The sequence below is a fragment of the Pristiophorus japonicus genome, chromosome 14 (assembly GCF_044704955.1).
Source record: "Pristiophorus japonicus isolate sPriJap1 chromosome 14, sPriJap1.hap1, whole genome shotgun sequence".
NCBI lineage: Eukaryota > Metazoa > Chordata > Chondrichthyes > Pristiophoridae > Pristiophorus > Pristiophorus japonicus.
In genome coordinates, this window is record NC_091990.1 from 80,364,101 (window position 1) to 80,382,639 (window position 18,539).

Consider the following 18,539-nt stretch of genomic DNA (forward strand, 5'->3'; position numbering starts at 1 on the left):
ATTGTTCCTAATTCGCGGAGTAGGTCCATCCCTAGTATAGTGCCCTCTGAGTTTTGACATACCCAGAACTGGACCGGCATCATTATACCGTCCACCTCTAGCACTTGGGTTTCACTTTGATATGCGGTGGTCCTGTCCCCCGCTACCCCTTGGATCGTGATGGATCTTCGGGTAGTGGGTAAGTCTGGATTCGTTATTGATACCGACGCCCCGGTGTCTATCAACATATCGCATCGCCGGCCCCCTAACGATGCGTTGATCCACATACGGGGATCGGGTTCTTGGCTGGGGGCCGATGCGATTCATTGGGGACTCGCCTGCTTCTGGGTCAGCTGCTGTATAATGTCCAGCAGCTGCTGGTTCCCTAGGGCACTAACGTCCGGGGCTCTTTCATTGATGGTTTTTCCCGATCTAGGTCCCTTCCCTTCCTTGCCACCTCCCTTGGCCCAACAGTCCTTTGACTCATGGCCTAGTCGGTCACAATTACTACACTTTTTGCGTCCGTCGCATTTTGGGGCTCTACACTCGGCGCGGCGATGCCCCGTCTTGTTACAATTATAGCATGTCTCAGCCGCCTTTTTGTCGGTGGCTGCACAGACCTCCGCTGTACTTGCGGCTACCATGGACCTTTGTTGATTGTCTACCGAGGTCGCCCATCTTTCCAGGTCATCAAAATTATTATACATCACCAAGCCTGTTTTTAGGATGGCTTGGTGTGCAGGGCTTAGTCCGTCCTTATACAACTGTATGAAAGCCGGGTTCTGCCGGTCGGCTCCGGGTATTCCGCCATGTGCTAAGAACGCCTCAAATTTCCTTGCCCCGTATTCTGGTGCCCGTTCATCCTTCTTCTGTACTACTCCCACTATAGCGTTCCAGTTGACGGGGACCTGGCCTAAAACACGTATCACGTTCGCTTTAAATTCTATCATGAAATCCTCCTGCTCATCTCTTGTAGAGGACAGGTCGGCACTCCAGGTACCGTCTCGGTGATCATTATCTAGTCTGTCCCAGTAACTCTCTGGCATTTTAATCCTAACTATACCGGCGACATCTCGGTTATGGAGCTGGTGGCAAATTATAATTTCTTTGAGCTTCTGCCAGAAGGTTGCGTTGTTATGGCGGGGCACTAGGGGTGGCAGTTTCTCTAACAACTGCATCGTGTCCCCTGGGGTCAGCGATAAGTATGTTACTCGTGTCTGCGCGGGTATGGCGGGACTGCCATGACGTCTTGTCCCGGCTGGGATCCTGGGTATGTGTTCTACCTTTAGCGGCGCGACCTGAGCCGGGTTAATCGTGGTATATGGGGGTGGTAAGACGCCCCCTTTAATGGAGTCGCAACTATCCGTTTCATTCCCTAGGCATTCCCAGTCTTCCTCACTAGGTGGTGCACTTGGGCTATTTATTGCCAGGACTGGCAAAACTGTCTGTTCGTTTTCAACGTCTACTTGCTTCCTTTTTATTTGCATATACCGGTTAACTTTTTCTGTTAACTTTACATGCGCTCGCAGTATCAAAATTACTGCCTTTTCCTCTTTATCTTTCTTTTCCTTCTCCCACCATTCCCTTTGCGTTGCTGGTAGTTCCTGAGGATTCCACCCTGCTTTAATAATTTTTTCGATTAGCTTCTTTTGTTTTTCCGCCAGGTGGCGGGTAAGTGACCCTTCTGGTCCCCACTCGAGTTTACTTGTTTTCATGGCCATTCCTGGGTAGGACTAGTACCGTTAGGAATCTACTCTCAGAGGTCCCCTTTCTTTCTAGCGCGACTTGTAGTAAACTGTCTCTTGGCTACTGTCAGGTCACAAGTTCTGCTGTTACACAAACTTATACAATTCTTAAAAACGCATTTAAGCAATTTCCCGCAGTGCTCTACGTATCCTTAACGACTACCTACCACCGCTCGGCCCGTTGGTCCGACCCTGTTCACAGGTTTGGATTCCGTTAGCCGCTGCACACCGCTTGGTTCTACCCCGGGGTATATCTCCAATTACACTACTGGGTCCGGAAGGTGTCTTTCGGTATCACGATCCCATGGTCCAAGTGTGTTCCCGGCACCTACTTAATTCCTGGCCGTTACGTGGGACTAAAGTCCTCTTAATTCAGGCTCAGGCTAGGTGTTTGAGATATTGGACCGTCCCCTCGTGTCGATCAACCAGCATCCACCTTCCGCACTTTTATAATTAAAAATCGTCTGTGTTTATACTCACCCGGGTTTACTCCAAGTGCGTTCAGCGACTTCGGGGAATCCTGCCGACTACGCCATTGTTAGCGTTAGTGTTTTCTCAGAAGAATCACTCAACACTCAGAGTTGGTTCCAACGCCTGGCGGCCTTTATTACGCTCAGCAGGGAGGAAAACTCAGGACCGTATCCAGGTTTCTCTCCACAGAACAAAGGGTTACATGCACCTTTATATGTTTCACAACAGTTACAAACAGTTACACAGCCCATCATGGCTGGACACAAGCCAATCACAATGATTATAGATTACATATAGGTTCTTTTAACCCAATAGAATGTCCCTAGTGTCCCGGGAACCATATGTTCGGTTATTGTCAGCTTGGGCTGATTGATGACTTTACTACGGGAGATAGGTTCTCTCCCTAGTTCTTTCATCTGGGAGAAATAATTGGTTTATAACCTTGTTTACAGGAGATGGTTTCCCTCTTATCTTTCTTCCTGGGGAATTAATTGGTTTATGACCTTGTCCACAGGAGATGGTTTCCCTCTTATCTCTTTCTTCCCGCATCCCAGGCATTCCTATAGTGGGCCTCACAGGGTTATTGAACATTCAACAGTTCACAGCTTGACTACCTGATTTCCCATCATGCCTGGGCAGCCATTTTATGTGTGGCCACTTTAAACTTGTGAGTTTAAATATCCAGCAGATGCCTAATGCCTAGTTATATATGTGTTTCTAATCTCTACAACAGTAGGATCTTGCGGAGACATCGTTGGTCATATTTCTCCAGCGACTTGAGGTGCCTACTGTACATGGTACAAAAAACCAGGGACCTAAAGAACAGGTGGTGGATGGAGAAAGCACAGGAGATACAGCAGCTGGCCGACAGCCATGATGTGCGAGGATTCTTCATCGCAGTCAAGGCCACCTACAGCCCAAACCACCCAAGGCCCCACCCCACTGCTGGCCAAGAATGGGGAAACACTCATCAAAGACACCGAGGCAGTCAGGACCCACTGGAAGGAGCACTTCGAAGATCTCCTCAACCGCGACTATGCCTTTGACTCAAGTGTACTCGACTGCATCCCGCAGCATGCTACTCGCCACCACCTTGTAAAACCCCAACACTGCACGAGGTGGGAAAAGCCATAAGGCAGTTTAAGAACAACAAGGCTTCGGGAGCAGATGGAATCCCTGCTAAGGCACTGAAGTAAGGCAGAGAGGCACTACTGGCGCGAATACATGACCTCCTCTCTCTCATCTGGCGGGAGGAGAACATGCCAGGAGATCTCAGAGATGTAGTGATCGTGACCATCTTTAAAAAAGGGGACAAGTCCGATTGTGGCAATTTCCCTGTTATCAGCCACTGGGAAGGTCGTAGCCAGAGTCCTCCTCAACCGTCTTTCCCGGTGGCTGAGGAGCTCCTCCCTGAGTCACAGTGCAGATTTCGTCCCCTACGGAGCACAACAGACATGATCTTTGCAGCACAACAGCTGCCAGAAAAATGCAGGGAACAGCACCAGCCCTTATACATGGCCTTCTTCGACCTTCGACCTGACACTGTCAACCGCGAGGGTCTATGGAGCGTCCTCCACCGTTTCGGATGCCCCCAAAAGTTCGTCACCATCCTCCACCTGCTCCATGACGACATGCAGGTCATGATCCTTAACACGGATCCATTACAGACCCAATCCACGTCCGGACAGGGGTCAAACAGGGCTATGTCATCGCCCCAACCCTCTTCTCAATCTTCCTCGCTGTCATGCTGTACCTCAGTCGACAAGCTCCCCTCTGGAGTGGAACTAAACTACAGAACCAGTGGGAAGCTGTTCAACCTACGCCATCTCCAGGCCAGATCCAAGACCACCCCAACCTCTGTTGTCGAGCTGCAGTATGCAGACGATGCCTGTGTCTGCGCACATAGAGGCTGAACTCCAAGACAATGTCGACGTATTTACTGAGGCATATGAAAGCATGGGACTTACGCTAAACATCAGCAAGACAAAGGTCCTCCACCAGCCTGTCCTTATCGCACAGCACTGCCCCCCAAGTCATCAAGATCCACGGCGTGGCCCTGGACAACGTGAACCACTTCCCATACCTCGGGAGCCTCTTATCAACAAAAGCAGACATTGATGAGGAGATCCAACACTGCCTCCAGTGCGCCAGTGCATCCGTCGGCCTCCTGAGGAAAAGAGTGTTTGAAGACCAGGCCCTCAAAACTGCCACCAAGCTCATGGCCCAGGGGAAAGATTCTTGCTAACTGCATTTTGAGCACAGATTTAGGTGTCTACAGTTTTCAAGTCTTTTCTGCAAATTTAGAAGACGTGGCTCATGACACTCTTGAGGAGGCAAAGCACTGAGGCCGAAAAGAGATATAATGAAAGCCACATGTCCACACATCCTAGACTGGGTGATGTGTAATGAGAAAGAACTAATTAGCAATCTTGTTGTGCGAGGTCCCTTGGGGAAGAGTGACCATAACATGGTAGAATTCTTTATTAAGGTGGAGAGTGATGCAGTTAATTCAGAAACTAGGGTCCTGAACTTAAGGAAAGGTAACTTCGATGGTTTGAGGTATGAATTGGCTCGAATACACTAGGAAATGATACTTAAAGGGTTGACGGTGGATACGCAATGGCAAACATTTAAAGATCACATGGATGAACTTCAGCAATTGTACATCCCTGTCTGGAGTAAAAATAAAACGGGGAAGGTGGCTCAACCGTGGCTAACAAGGGAAATTAAGGCGAGTGTTAAATCCAAGGAAGAGGCATATAAATTGGCCAGAAAAAGCAGCAAACCTGAGGACTGGAGGAAATTTAGAATTCAGCAGAGGAGGTCAAAGGGTTTAATTCAGAGGGGGAAAATACAGTACGAGAAGTAGCTTGCCGGGAACATAAAAATTGACTGCAAAAGCTTCTATATATATGCGAAGAGAAAAAGATTAGTGAAGACAAACGTAGGTCCCTTGCATTCGGATTCAGGGGAATTTATAATGGGGAACAAAGAAATGGCAGACCAATTGAACAAATACTTTGGTTCTGTCTTCACGAAGGACGACACAAATAACCTTCTGGAAGTGTTAAGGGACCGAGGGTCTAGTGAGAAGGAGGAACTGAAGGATATCCTTATTAGGCGGGAAATTGTATTAGGGAAATTGATGGGATTGAAGGCAGATAAATCCCCAGGGCTTGATAGTCTGCATCCCACAGTACTTAAGGAAGTGGCCCTAGAAATAGTGGATGCATTGGTGATCATTGTCCAACAGTCTATCGACTCGGGATCAGTTCCTATGGACTGGAGGGTAGCTAAAGTAACACCACCGTTTAAAAAGGGAGGGAGAGAGAAAGCAGGTAATTATAGACCGGTTAGCCTGACATCAGTAGTGGGTAAAATGTTGGAATCAATTATTAAGGATGAAATAGCAGCGTATTTGGAAAGCAGTGACAGGATCGGTCCAAGTCAGCATGGATTTATGAAGGGGAAATCATGCTTGACAAATCTTCTGGAATTTTTTGAGGATGTAACTTGTAGAGTGGACAAGGGAGAACCGGTGCATGTGGTGTATTTGGACTTTCAAAAGGTTTTTGACAAAGTCCCACACAAGAGACTGGTGTGCAAAATCAAAGCACATGGTATTGGGGGTAATATACTGATGTGAATAGAGAACTGGTTGGCAGTCAGGAAGCAGAAAGTCGGGATAAACGGGTCCTTTTCAGAATGGCATGCAGTGACTAGTGGAGTGCCGCAGGGCCCAGTGCTGGGACCCCAGCTCTTTACAATATACATCAATGATTTGTATGAAGGAATTGAGTGTAATATCTCCAAGTTTGCAGATGACACTAAACTGGGTGGCGGTGTGAGCTGTGAGGGGGACGCTAAGAGGCTGCAGGGTGACTTAGACAGGTTAGGTGAGTGGGCAAATGCATGGCAGATGCAGTATAATGTGGATAAATGTGAGGTTATCCACTTTGGTGGCAAAAACACGAAGACAGAATATTATCTGAATGGCGGCAGATTCGGAAAAGGAGAGGTACAATGAGACCTGGTTGTCATGGTTCATCAGTCACTGAAAGTTGGCATGCAGGTACAGCAGGTGGTGAAGAAGGTAAATAGTATGTTGGCCTTCATAGCTAGGGGATTTGAGTATAGGAGCAGGGAGGTCTTACTGCAGTTGTACAGGGCCTTGGTGAGGCCTCACCTGGAATATTCTGTCCAGTTTGGGTCTCCTAATCTGAGGAAGGACATCCTTGCTATTGAGGGAGTGCAGCGAAGGTTCACCAGACTGATTCCCGGGATGGCTGGACTGACATATGAGGAGAGACTGGATCAACTGGGCCTTTATACATTGGAGTTTAGAAGGATGAGAGGGGATCTCATAGAAATATATAAGATTCTGACGGGACGGAACAGGTTAGATGCGGGTAGAATTTTCCCGATGTGGGGAAGTCCAGAACCAGGGGACACAGTCTTAGGATAAGGGGTAGGCCATTTAGGATTGAGATGAGGAGAAACCTCTTCACTCAGAGAGTTGTTAACCTATGGAATTCCCTGCCGCAGAGTGTTGTTGATGCCAGTTCATTGGATATATTCAAGAGGGAGTTAGATATGGCCCTTACAGGTAAGGGGATCAAGGGTTATGGAGAGAAAGCAGGAAAGGGGTACTGAGGGAATGATCAGCCATGATCTTATTGAATGGTGGTGCAGGTTCAAAGGGCCGAATGGCCTACTCCTGCACCTATTTTCTATGTTTCCACTAGATGTGTCATAGGCATGCTGAAAATGCACATCGGATGCCTTGTCAGATCTGGAGTAGTCTTTCAGTACGCACCAACCAGATACTCCAGAATCGTAGTCATCTGCTGCGCACTGCACAACATAGTGCAGCAACGAGGATTAGTGCAGCAGGAGGAGCAAGGCACAGAGCACACAGCCTCCAGAGGAGGAGAAGCAGGATGAGCATCAGCTGGAAGATGAGGAGGAGCAGGAAGTACCTGAGGCCCAGATGCCAGAAGGACTCGAGCACATTGCTGCCAGATTTACTTAACTTCCTGCATTATATCTATATGGCTGCCACATGCTGTACCAGTTTCCTCTGCCCCATCATATCCCCCAATCCAACAATACCATAAAGCATCCCTACAATAACCAAGCCATTCCTTTCACACTGACCCCAATTGCTGGAGATAACATTATGGCTGACCATTGACTAACTCACAAAAAAACTTCCAAAGCACCAGACAAAAATAGCCACGACTGGAAAGTGGTGAAAATAAATAGGTTTATATGTGACGTAAAAGTAACAGAACCTTAACAGAAACAGTTCTTTAACACCCACGTGCTTAACCTTGTGCATCTACTTCTGTGTCATTTTTCGCTTACATGTGCTTCTACGAGGTGCTGCCCCTATGGCTTCAGCAGAGGTAAAGGCAGCCTCCTCACTTCCCTGCTGCGACTGCGTAGACTCTTTTGGTGGACGTCCTCTGGGTTTTGGAGCCTGTGATGATCCCGCCAAAGTCTGCTCCTCCTACAACTGTGTAGGGGCAGACTCGGCCATCGCGATCCGAGGAGGCATGTGGGGCTCTAACTGAGGGGGAGGCAACAGGGGAGAAGTGTGAGCGCTTTGAGAGGAGCCCCAAACTCCATGTTCCCTCTCATCATCACCCCTCTCATGGTCCACCTGCACGCTCCTGCTAGCAAGGAACTGGAGAGCACGTTGCTACACAGCAATGGGGCCATGAGGACCAAGTCTTCATTGACATCCCTCCTAGAGAGGAGGTCTATGAGCTTCTGCCATCTATTCTCTATAAAGACCATGTGCTCATGTGAGTGGCGCATTAGTTGCCCCATGCAGGTGGCTATCCTTTCCATGGAAAAGCCTACAGTCACCATCGCCTGCAACATGGAGGTGCTCATGTTGGAGATGGACTCTTCCATTCTCTGCACATTTGCAGACATTGCAGTCGCAATACCTGTCAGAAGCTCCTGCATTTCTTCCTGCATCTCGAGGATCACCCTCTTTAATGGCCCCCGAGGCTGAGCATCTGCCTGCAGTTGAGCATAGCTGGGAGTGTCTTGCGCCCTCCGTCGAGACGTCTCTACTGCTATCCCTGTCTCTATCATCTCCTCTTGCTCACTTGTGACTTGTGAGACACCAGGTGACAACACTATTCTATCTTGTATAGGACCCACCGAGGTGTGCAAATCTGCACTGGTGCTGGGTGCGCTTAGGTCTGGTGACGGTGCACCCCCAGAGGCTGGAGGTTCCTCTGAGGAGTCGTCTTCCTCCTCCACCTGGACAGTGGGAGAGCTCTTGATGTAACTGTGGGAGAGTAAAGAGTAAAAATGTTGTATCAAGAATGGGTAACAATACCATTATGTACATGATTCACTGGCTGCTGACATCAGTCCCCATATGAGTGACTGCTGTATGCCAAGTGGCTGTGTGAGATGTAATTCTGTCACCAGGTTGCTGAGATGACCCTCTCTCTCTATCTCCCACCACCAGCTGCTCTGCCAACTCCTGGGACCTCTAGGGTGACCTCCTCTGCTGTAGTCAGTGTGATGAATGATGGAGATCCACCTCCGTACGCTCCCCCTCCCTGTTGTTGTGGGCTCTCTTCTCCAGGGAAAGAAGAGATGTTTGCGTGAGAGTGATGGAATGAGTGTAGGGAATGTGTGGGTTACATCTTTAAAGGGTGACTATGAGGGAGTGTGGTGCCAATGCCAAAGTGACAATGCAAAGTGGCCTCCTTGTGTATTGTTAGTTGACATAATTGCATTAAGATGACGGTGAGTGTGAGGGGTAGTTAGTCAGATAGGGATGTGAGTTTGTAGATCGAGAGTGAGGGGGATGGGTGGACATGCAAGATATGTTGGTGGAAGTAATGATGTGCAGGAGTAGGCTTGGGAAGGCAGAGTGATGGGGATGTGATGATACGCACAGCAGGATGAAATTGTGGCTTTACTCTCACCATTCCTGATCTCATGAGATCATTGAAGAGTTCTGGCACCGCACCCAGGTCCTCCTTACCACATCCCTGCTGTTGACCTCCTCTGCAATTTGCAGACAGGCTCTTTTAGTCTCCTGGGGAAGTCTCGTGCGCCTATCAGAAGGGAAGAGGACCTCCCTGCGTTCTCTGTCTCTCTCCACAAGAACATGTAGGGAATCAACTGAGAACCTGGGTGCAGCCCTCTGTCTCTCTAAAGCATCTTTGCAAGGCTCAGCAATAACCAGAGCTGTACACATTCTTGGATGAACCTTCAAACACAATGTGGCCAAGGGTGCTTTAAATATTCCGGTTGGAAATGCGTCATCGCGGACATCATCAGACCCGCACCATTTAATAGGGCCATGTAATGCGCAGGCCTGCCTTAGTAGGTGTCATTAAGGGAAAGTCGCACTGTGGAACAGGATGAAAAAGAATGCGATTCTGAGCCGCCACACCAAGTGCCCACACTTGACCCGCCCTGGTAGTGATAATTCCAGCCTTTGTGTCCTCACTTTCCCACCTAGTTTTGTATCATCAGAAAACTTGTATAAATTGCCTTAGGTCCCTTCATCTAAGTCATTAATATAGATTATATGTAGCTGAGGCTTCAGCACTGATCCTTGTGGCACCCTACTCTTTACAGACTGCCAACCTGAAAATGACCTGTTTATTCCTACTCTCTGTTTTTATCTTTTCACCAATCCTCTATCCATGCTAATATATAACCCCATCATCATGAGACCTTATCTTGTGTAACAACCTCTCATGTCACACCTTATCGAATGCCATTTTGAAAATCCAAATATACTACATCTACTGGTTCCCCTTCATCTACCCTGTTAGTTACATCCTCATAAAACTCTAAGAGATGTCCCTTTCATAAAACCATGTTGACTCTGCCTAATCATATTATAATTTTCTAAAAATCCTCTTACCACTTCCATAAGAATGGATTACAGTATTTTCCTGATGACTGATATCAGGCTAACTGGCCTGTAGTTTCTGTTTTCTCGCTTCCTCCTTTTTTGAACATTTGCGACCTTCCAATCCACTGATATCATTCCATAATCTAGGGAATTTTGGAAGATCACAACCAATGATTCCACTATCTACAGCCACCTCTTTTAGAATCCTAGGATGTAGGCCATCAGGTCCAGGGATTTGTTGGCTTTTATTCCCTTTTATATTGGACCTTTCATAGTCCCACAACAGAACACATGCCAACTCTCAGCAGATGTGGAAACCATTGGATGGAACAGGGTGCATTGAACAGAATTCCTGGGGAAGCAAAGGACTATCCCTTGGGACATAGTAGTGGGGCTCACTCCATGACTATTGCAATTTTCAGGATAAGGTAAGTGAGACAGAAATCTATGTTTCAAACAGATCCAGTTCTTTCTGGTTGGGATTTCTAGAAGACATTTTTGATGATATACTGCTAAGTGTTATCAAGTTTTCTCTATAATAGGTTGATTACTAAGGATAGAAGTCAATCAAACCTCATTGTATATGTATTTTTACCACTTACCCAGCCTTTGAAAGAATCTGAATGTAGTTAGCCTCAAGTGTTCTATGTTTAAACTTCACACATGTCAAAAATCCAAACTCATCCAAAGCAGTATTGTGTTTTGTTGGACTTTATCTGCAAACAGTGTAAAGCATAGTTTCTTTATTTTAACAGTTATTTTCTCAATAATGTCATCCAGAATTGAAATATCATGTTGTTCTTACTTAATTGCTCTTTTTGCTGTTTGCATATTAAAACAAAGACATATATTCTTACGATTCTTGAGCCTGAGGATGATGACGAGAAGTGAGACCCAAGTTGCATCTTCAGTTGTACTCTCTAATTTTTTTTTTAGTCTGTTTACTTGCCGGACATGATGTAAAAAAATATTTACCACGTTCCCAACCCGCTGTCAAAAAAATTCAACTTTCCCACCCAATCCGCCACCGATCACACCCACTACCACCACGGAAAATTCAGCCCACGGTGGCCATAGGACCACGATTAGGATATATCAATGAGGCTTCTGCTTAAGTCAGGTGTGCTTCTCAGCCAACTAAAAAAAGTTATGATGGTGACGAGCGGGAATTCAGCGAGAATGGAGCGTTAAGTCTTAGTACAGCTATTTTAACTGTACTAAGACTTAACCTGCCTTATACCTGCTTGGTGGGTGGGCTAAAATTTCCCCTTTAGTGACTTTTGGCAGTGAGGAGGGAACTGAGCATGGGCCTGAAAACACAAAAGACAATTTAATGGATAAATGTAATCATGTTATTATGAAATTATTTGAATTATAGTAATTACTAGAATTTTTATTTTGTTTATACCCTTACGTTGGACATTAGAAATTTCAATTATTAAGAAAAAGTGGAGTATCAAAAACTGTTCAGAAAGTGTTTTGAGCAATATGTGGGAAAAGCCATGTGGTAGCCAGATTGTGCCAATATAGGGTGATGAGTTTATACAGGCAATTGCCATGATAATTTTGACCAGCTGAACAGAAAAAGTGACCCATCTAAGAACATCCATAAATGGGGTAGGCTAGCCCTGTGCATCCTGTCTGGCTGTGCTGCACCACTGCTTTGGCCCTGAAGTGTATTAAATGAATGTACAATTAGGGTATCCATATAAATGTCATATTGAGAATAGACACCAGCACCATATCAGTGTGAGAACGAGCATACAATTATCCTCTTTAGTTAAAATCATTCAGAATTTTAAAATTCTGTATACCTGGACTAAATGTTTTGACTATTTCCAGTTTCAACTTTTAATGTTTAGTTAGTATAGCATTAAAAAAAACTGTTTTAGAAGAATACCAACCCAAGTAACTTACCATAATTTGATTTAAAAATATAAGGTATGTAAGCAATTCCATCGCTTGAATGAGGCCATCAGCAGGTTGAAAAACCTTCAGGACACTTCTTGGCACTTCTGTACATGTCAATTTTAACATCTCCACCTACAATGTGCTTCCAGGCACTAGTGTTTTCTGTAAAAGAGAAATTTAAGTACATCAAGTAAAATACTGGTGAAAATACTGAATTTGTGTATTGATTATGAAACAATATCTACAAGTTTAAAAAAAATGTTGTTCTTTCACGGGGTATGGAGGTCATTGGCAAGACCAGCATTTACTGCCCATCCCTAAGTGCCCTCAAGAAGTTTATGGTGAGCCACCTCTTGAATACAACTGAGTAGCTTGCTAAGCCATTTCAGAGAGCAGTTAAGAGTTAACCACATTTCTGTGGGTTTGGAGTCACATATAGGCCAGACTGGCCAAGGTCGACAAACTTTCTTCCCTAAAGGACATTAGTGAACCAGACAAGTTTTTACAACAATCCTATAGTTTCATGGGGCCCGAGTTTGGTGAAACCTTAGGCCCGCCTGTTTTTTGGCGTTCCGCGGGAGGTGCGTGATGTTTTGCCGTCAATTACCACTAGGGCCAGTCGGGCGCGAGTTTCATCGTGCTTTTGTCGGCGGGTGCAGGAGCGGCATCAGCGGGAATCAGCAGACGGTAGTGGGCGGCAGCAACAGGCGATAGGTGCAGGCCTCTCGACTCGGGAAACATCAGAGGCCAGCATGCGCGAGATTTTGATTTTTTTTTGTAGTTTCTTTTGCCTGATGACATCACTTTTCCCGCCTTGGGGCTGAGGGCTCAGCTGCGCATACTCATAAAACCTCATTACTCACGCACCTGGCAGTTGCAGAGAGGAGTGATTTCAAGAGAGAGAGCTAACAGATTCATCAGTCATTCACCTTACAAAGCTCTCATGAGTGGAAGGAAAGCTGCCAAGAAGTCCAATGGAGAGAGGCCCAGAGCTCTCTGATTTACTGAGGATGAACTGGAGGCACTTGTCTCTGAAGTGGAGCGCCGTTACAAACACCTCACCTGGGATGGTCGTGGCAAGCCAGCCCCACCCCAACGCATTTGGCAGGAGATTGGGAGGCCTTGTCCGCAGTGGGCACCATGGTTTGGGATGGAGACCAGTACAGGAAAAGATGGAATGATGTGGTAGCGTCAGCAAAAGTAAACATCTTATTGTTGCATTCCCGTACTACTCAAAAAGTATATGTGGCCGTTGTGTGTGTGTGTGTGTGTGTATGTTGATGATGACTAAATCTGTTCTGTCTGCAATGGTGTCAAAACCCTTATAGCACAAGTCCATGGAGCCTTTATTGTATTTCGCTCCTCATTTCCACTTTCTATCCCACACCTGCCCTTCAACCGAGCATTTTTCACTTAAATCTGTAAACTCTTTGAGCAGTTTCAATTCCATCTGTAAACTCTTTGAGGGTCTAATAATGCTGCAGCATATATATCTGACACCGGATGTGCAGCACTGGACTGCTCTGCGCTATTGGCACTACCGTCCGATTTACAGCCAGGTAAGACCACCTTTTTCCCAACGGTCTTTCTGGCAGGCGGTATCAGGATCTTACAGGATCCGAACCACCAAACTTGCATTTTTTTGAGACTTCAGCATGGGCGCGCAGTATGAACTACCACCAGTGGTACTTCTCCGATGAAACTCCCGCCGAGTGGTAGTGGGTGGAAGGTCAGCGGTCCCTGAGGATTTTCCTCAAAAATGTATTTTTTGGGCGGTACCTGAGCGGCTGTGGGCGGTGGTGGGCGGTAGATTGACCAAACTCGGGCCCATGGTTACTTACTGATACTAGCTTTATATTCTAGATATATTTCATTGAATTTAAATTCCCCAGCTGTCTTCAGATCATTAGTCCAGGCCTCTGGATTACTAATCTAGTAACATAACCACTATGCTACCATACCCCATATTCATCCATTTATATATATGATTCGTCCCTTTAATGAAAGCTGTTGTCCTAAACATTAACTTCCCAGAGAGTACAACGTTGGATTACCGACCTAGTATGGTTTATTATTTCCTGTTCCTCAAATGGTTGTATCCTCCCGTAAACAATAATCGGTGAAACTGTAACAGTTATGAGTTCCTTTGCATTACTTTTCTCGTTCAACATCCTGACAGTTTCTGTAAATGGATCTTTGTCCATACAATCTGATATCTGTGCACCTATCCATTCATTTCATATTGACCAATTGGTCGAAGTCTGCATGGATCTGCACGTGGTGAGACACCAGGCACAAGTAGCCTGCAGCTAGGGCAGCGGACAAGGGTAGTGCAGGTGCCAGTCTGCCGGAGAGCGAGGTCACACATGAGTTCTGCTGCAGAGCACTCAGATGAATAGTTTGATAGGGCGGGCTACAGAAGAAGGCTGTTGGCTATGCACAATTAAATGCTTGGTGCATTAGCAGGCCTACCAGAAAGTATACGTGCAATGTCAAGGAGAATGGAGGAGTCAGGCACCTTACAACTTACTTTCCCATCTAGCTTTATATTGCCAGCAATCTGTCCTCCAACAGATTACTGGGATTGCTGAGGTGCCACTCCGGGGGAGTGGCTGGGGCTCTGTGGAGCATGAACCTGCTGTCCTCTCTCAGGATGACAGCATTTGTCCTCCCACTCCTGCCACTCCAGCAAAGCCGTTGATGTTGCGTGTCAGACAGCCACTACAGACTGCAGCCGATCATACTAAATGGTGTTGACCGAAGCTGGGCCCTCTAGGCTAAGAGCTGCTCAAGGTCATCCTCCATCTGCAGTCTCCCCCATTGAAAGGCAGTAACCTTCTACCGGCCATGTGCAGCTACTGGGGTAGCACTGTGTTGCAGCACAAGGACAGGAAAAGTCACACAGCAGAAATAAGAACGTAAGAAAAAAGAGTAGGAGTATGTCATACAGCCTTTTGAGCCTGCTTCGTCATTCAATAAGATCATGGTTAATCTTCTACCTCAACTTAGCTTCCGGCCCGAACTCCATAGAAACATTGAAACATAGAAAATAGGTGCAGGAGTAGGCCATTCGGATCTTCGAGCCTGCACCACCATTCAATAAGACCATGGCTGATCATTCCCTCAGTACCCCTTTCCTGCTTTCTCTCCCTTGATCCCTTTAGCTGTAAGGGCCATATCTAACTCCCTCTTGAATATATCCAACGAACTGGCATCAACAACTTTCTGCGGTAGGGAATTCCACAGGTTAACTCTCTGAGTGAAGAAGTTTTTCCTCATCTCGGTCCTAAATGGCTTACCGCTTATCCTTAGACTATGTCCCCTGGTTCTGGACTTCCCCAACATCGGGAACATTCTTCCTGCATCTAATCTGTCCAGTCCTGTCAGAATTTTATATGTTTCTATGAGATCCCCTCTCATCCTTCTAAACTCCAGTAAATACAGGCCCAGTCGATCCAGTCTCTCCTCATATGTCAATCCAGCCATCCCGGGAATCAATCTGGTGAACCTCCGCTGCACTCCCTCAATAGCAAGAATGTCCTTCCTCAGATTAGGAGACCAAAACTGAACACAATATTCCAGGTGAGGCCTCAACAAGGCCCTGTACAACTGCAGTAAGACCTCCCTGCTCCTATACTCAAATCCCCTAGCTTTGAAGGCCAACATACCATTTGCCTTCTTCACCACCTGCTGTACCTGCATGCCAACTTTCAATGACTGATGAACCATGACACCCAGGTCTCGTTGCACCTCCCCTTTTCCTAATCTGCCGCTACTCAAATAATATTCTGCCTTTTGAATGTCCAAATACACCACATCCACTGGTTCTCCCTTGTCCACTCTACCAGTTACATTCTCAAAGAATTCCAGAAGATTTGTCAAGCAGGATTTCCATTTCATAAATCCATGCTGACTTGGACCGATCCTGTCACTGCTTTCCAAATGCGCTGCTATTTCATCTTTCATAATTGATTCCAACATTTTCCCACTACTGACGTCAGGCTAACCGGTCTATAATTACCCATTTTCTCGCTCCCTCCTTTTTTAAACAGTGGTGTTTCATTAGCTACCCTCCAGCCCATAGAAACTGATCCAGAGTCGATGGACTGTTGGAAAATGATCACCAATGCATCCACTATTTCTAGGGCCACTTCCTTAAGTACTCGGGATGCAGACTATCAGGCCCCGGGGATTTATTGGTCTTCAATTGCATCAATTTCCCTAACACAATTTCCCGCCCAATAAGGATATCCTTCAGTTCCTCCTTCGCACTAGACCCTCGGTCCCCCAGTACTTCCAGAAGGTTATTTGTGTCTTCCTTTGTGAATACAGAACCAAAGTATTTGTTCAACTGGTCTGCCATTTATGTGTTCCCCATTATAAATTCACCTGAATCTGACTGCAAGGGACCTACATTTGTCTTCACTAATCTTTTTCTCTTCGCATATCTATAGAAGCTTTTGCAGTCAGTTTTATGTTCCCGGTAAGCTTCCTCTCATACTCTATTTTCCCCCTCCTAATTAAACCCTTTGTCCTCTTCTGCTGAATTCTAAATTTCTCCCCATCCTCAGGTTTGCTCCTTTTTCTGGCCAATTTATATGCCTCTTCCTTGGATTTAACATTATCCTTAATTTCCCTTGTTATCCACGGTTGATCCACCTTCCCGTTTATTTTTACTCCAGACAGGGTTGTACAATTGTTGAAGTTCATCCACGTGATCTTTAAATATTTGCCATGGCCTATCCACCGTCAACCCTTTCAGTATCATTTGGTGGTCTATTCTAGCCAATTCACACCTCATACCATCGAAGTTACCTTTCCTTAAGTTCAGGACCCCAGTCACTCTCCATCTTAATAAAGAATTCTACCATATTATGGTCACTCTTCCCCAAGGGGCCTCGCACAACAAGATTGCTAATTAGTCCTTTCTCATTACACACCACCCAGTCTAGGATGGCCAGCTCTCTAGTTGGTTCCTCGACATATTGGTCTGGAAAACCATTCCTAATACACTCCAGGAAATCCTCCTCCATCGTATTGCTACCAGTTTGGTAAGCCCAATCCTTTTGTAGATTAAAGTCGCCCATGATAACTGTTGTACCTTTATTGCACGCATCCCTAATTTCTTGTTTGGTGCTGTCCCCAACCTCACTACTACTGTTTGGTGGTCTGTACACAACTCCCACTAGCGTTTTCTCCCCTTTGGTATTCCGCAGCTCCACCCATACGGATCCCACATCATCCAAGCTAATGCCCTTCCTTACTATTGCGCTAATTTCCTCTTTAACCAGCAATGCTACCTCACCTCCTTTTCCTTTCTGTCTATCCTTCCTGAATGTTGACTACCCCTGGATGTTGAGTCCCCAGCCTTGGTCACCCTGGAGCCATGTCTCCGTGATGCCAATTATATCATATTCATTAATTGCTGCCTGTGCAGTTAATTCGTCCACCTTATTACGAATACTCCTCGCATTGAGGCACAGAGCCTTCAGGCTTGTCTTTTTAACACACTTTGCCCTTTGGGAATTTTGCTCTAACGTAGCCCTTTTTGATTTTTGCCTTGGGTTTCTCTGCCGTCCACTTTTACTTTTCTTCTTTCTATCTTTTGCTTCTGCCCCCATTCTACTTCCCTCTGTCTCCCTGCTTATGTTCCCATCCCCCTGCCATATTAGTTTAAAGCCTCTCCAACAACACTAGCAAACACACCCTCCTAGGACATTGGTTCCGGTCCTGCCCAGGTGCAGACTGTCCAGTTTATACTGGTCCCACCTCCCCCAGAACTGGTTCCAATGTCCCAGGAATTTGAATCCCTCCCTTCTGCACCACTCCTCAAACCATGTATTCATCTGAGCTATCCTGCGATTCTTACTTTGACTAGCACGTGGCACTGATAGCAATTCTTAGATTACTACCTTTGAGGTTCTACTTTTTAATTTAACTCCTAGCTCCTAAATTCATCTTGTCGGATCTCATCCCGTTTTGTACGTATATCGGTGGTACCTATATGCACCACGACAACTTGCTGTTCACCCTCCCGCTCCAAAATGTCTTGCAACCGCTCCGAGACATCTCAAATAAAGCAATGTGACCGAGTACTGTAGACTTGAATAAGTGTGATCTTAGTCTCTTTATTCTAACTCCAGAGTCTGGCACAGCATGGGCGGCCTACTTATATGCAGTGCTCTCAAGGGATGCTGGGATCCCTTGGGACTCCAACAGATGCGCACTCTGGTGGCGGTAGAATGCTAGTTATAAGCTGTTGCATACATAACATCACTCGCCCGGAAAGTCAATAGTACACTTATTTACAGGGTGAGATGATCTGGGGCTTTCTGCTCTCTAGTCGATCATCTCAGTAGAAACACAGGTGCAGGTGAGTTGGTTGGGCCTTCGCTGGGCTGCTGCACAGCTGGCCTTGCTGGGCTGCTGGGGATAATGAGTTCAGCTTTGTGGTCAACCATGATGTCGATTGCCACTTGTGTGTGTATCAGAGTTGAAGTTGGTGGTGTCCTCTTCAGGTTGCTCATGGC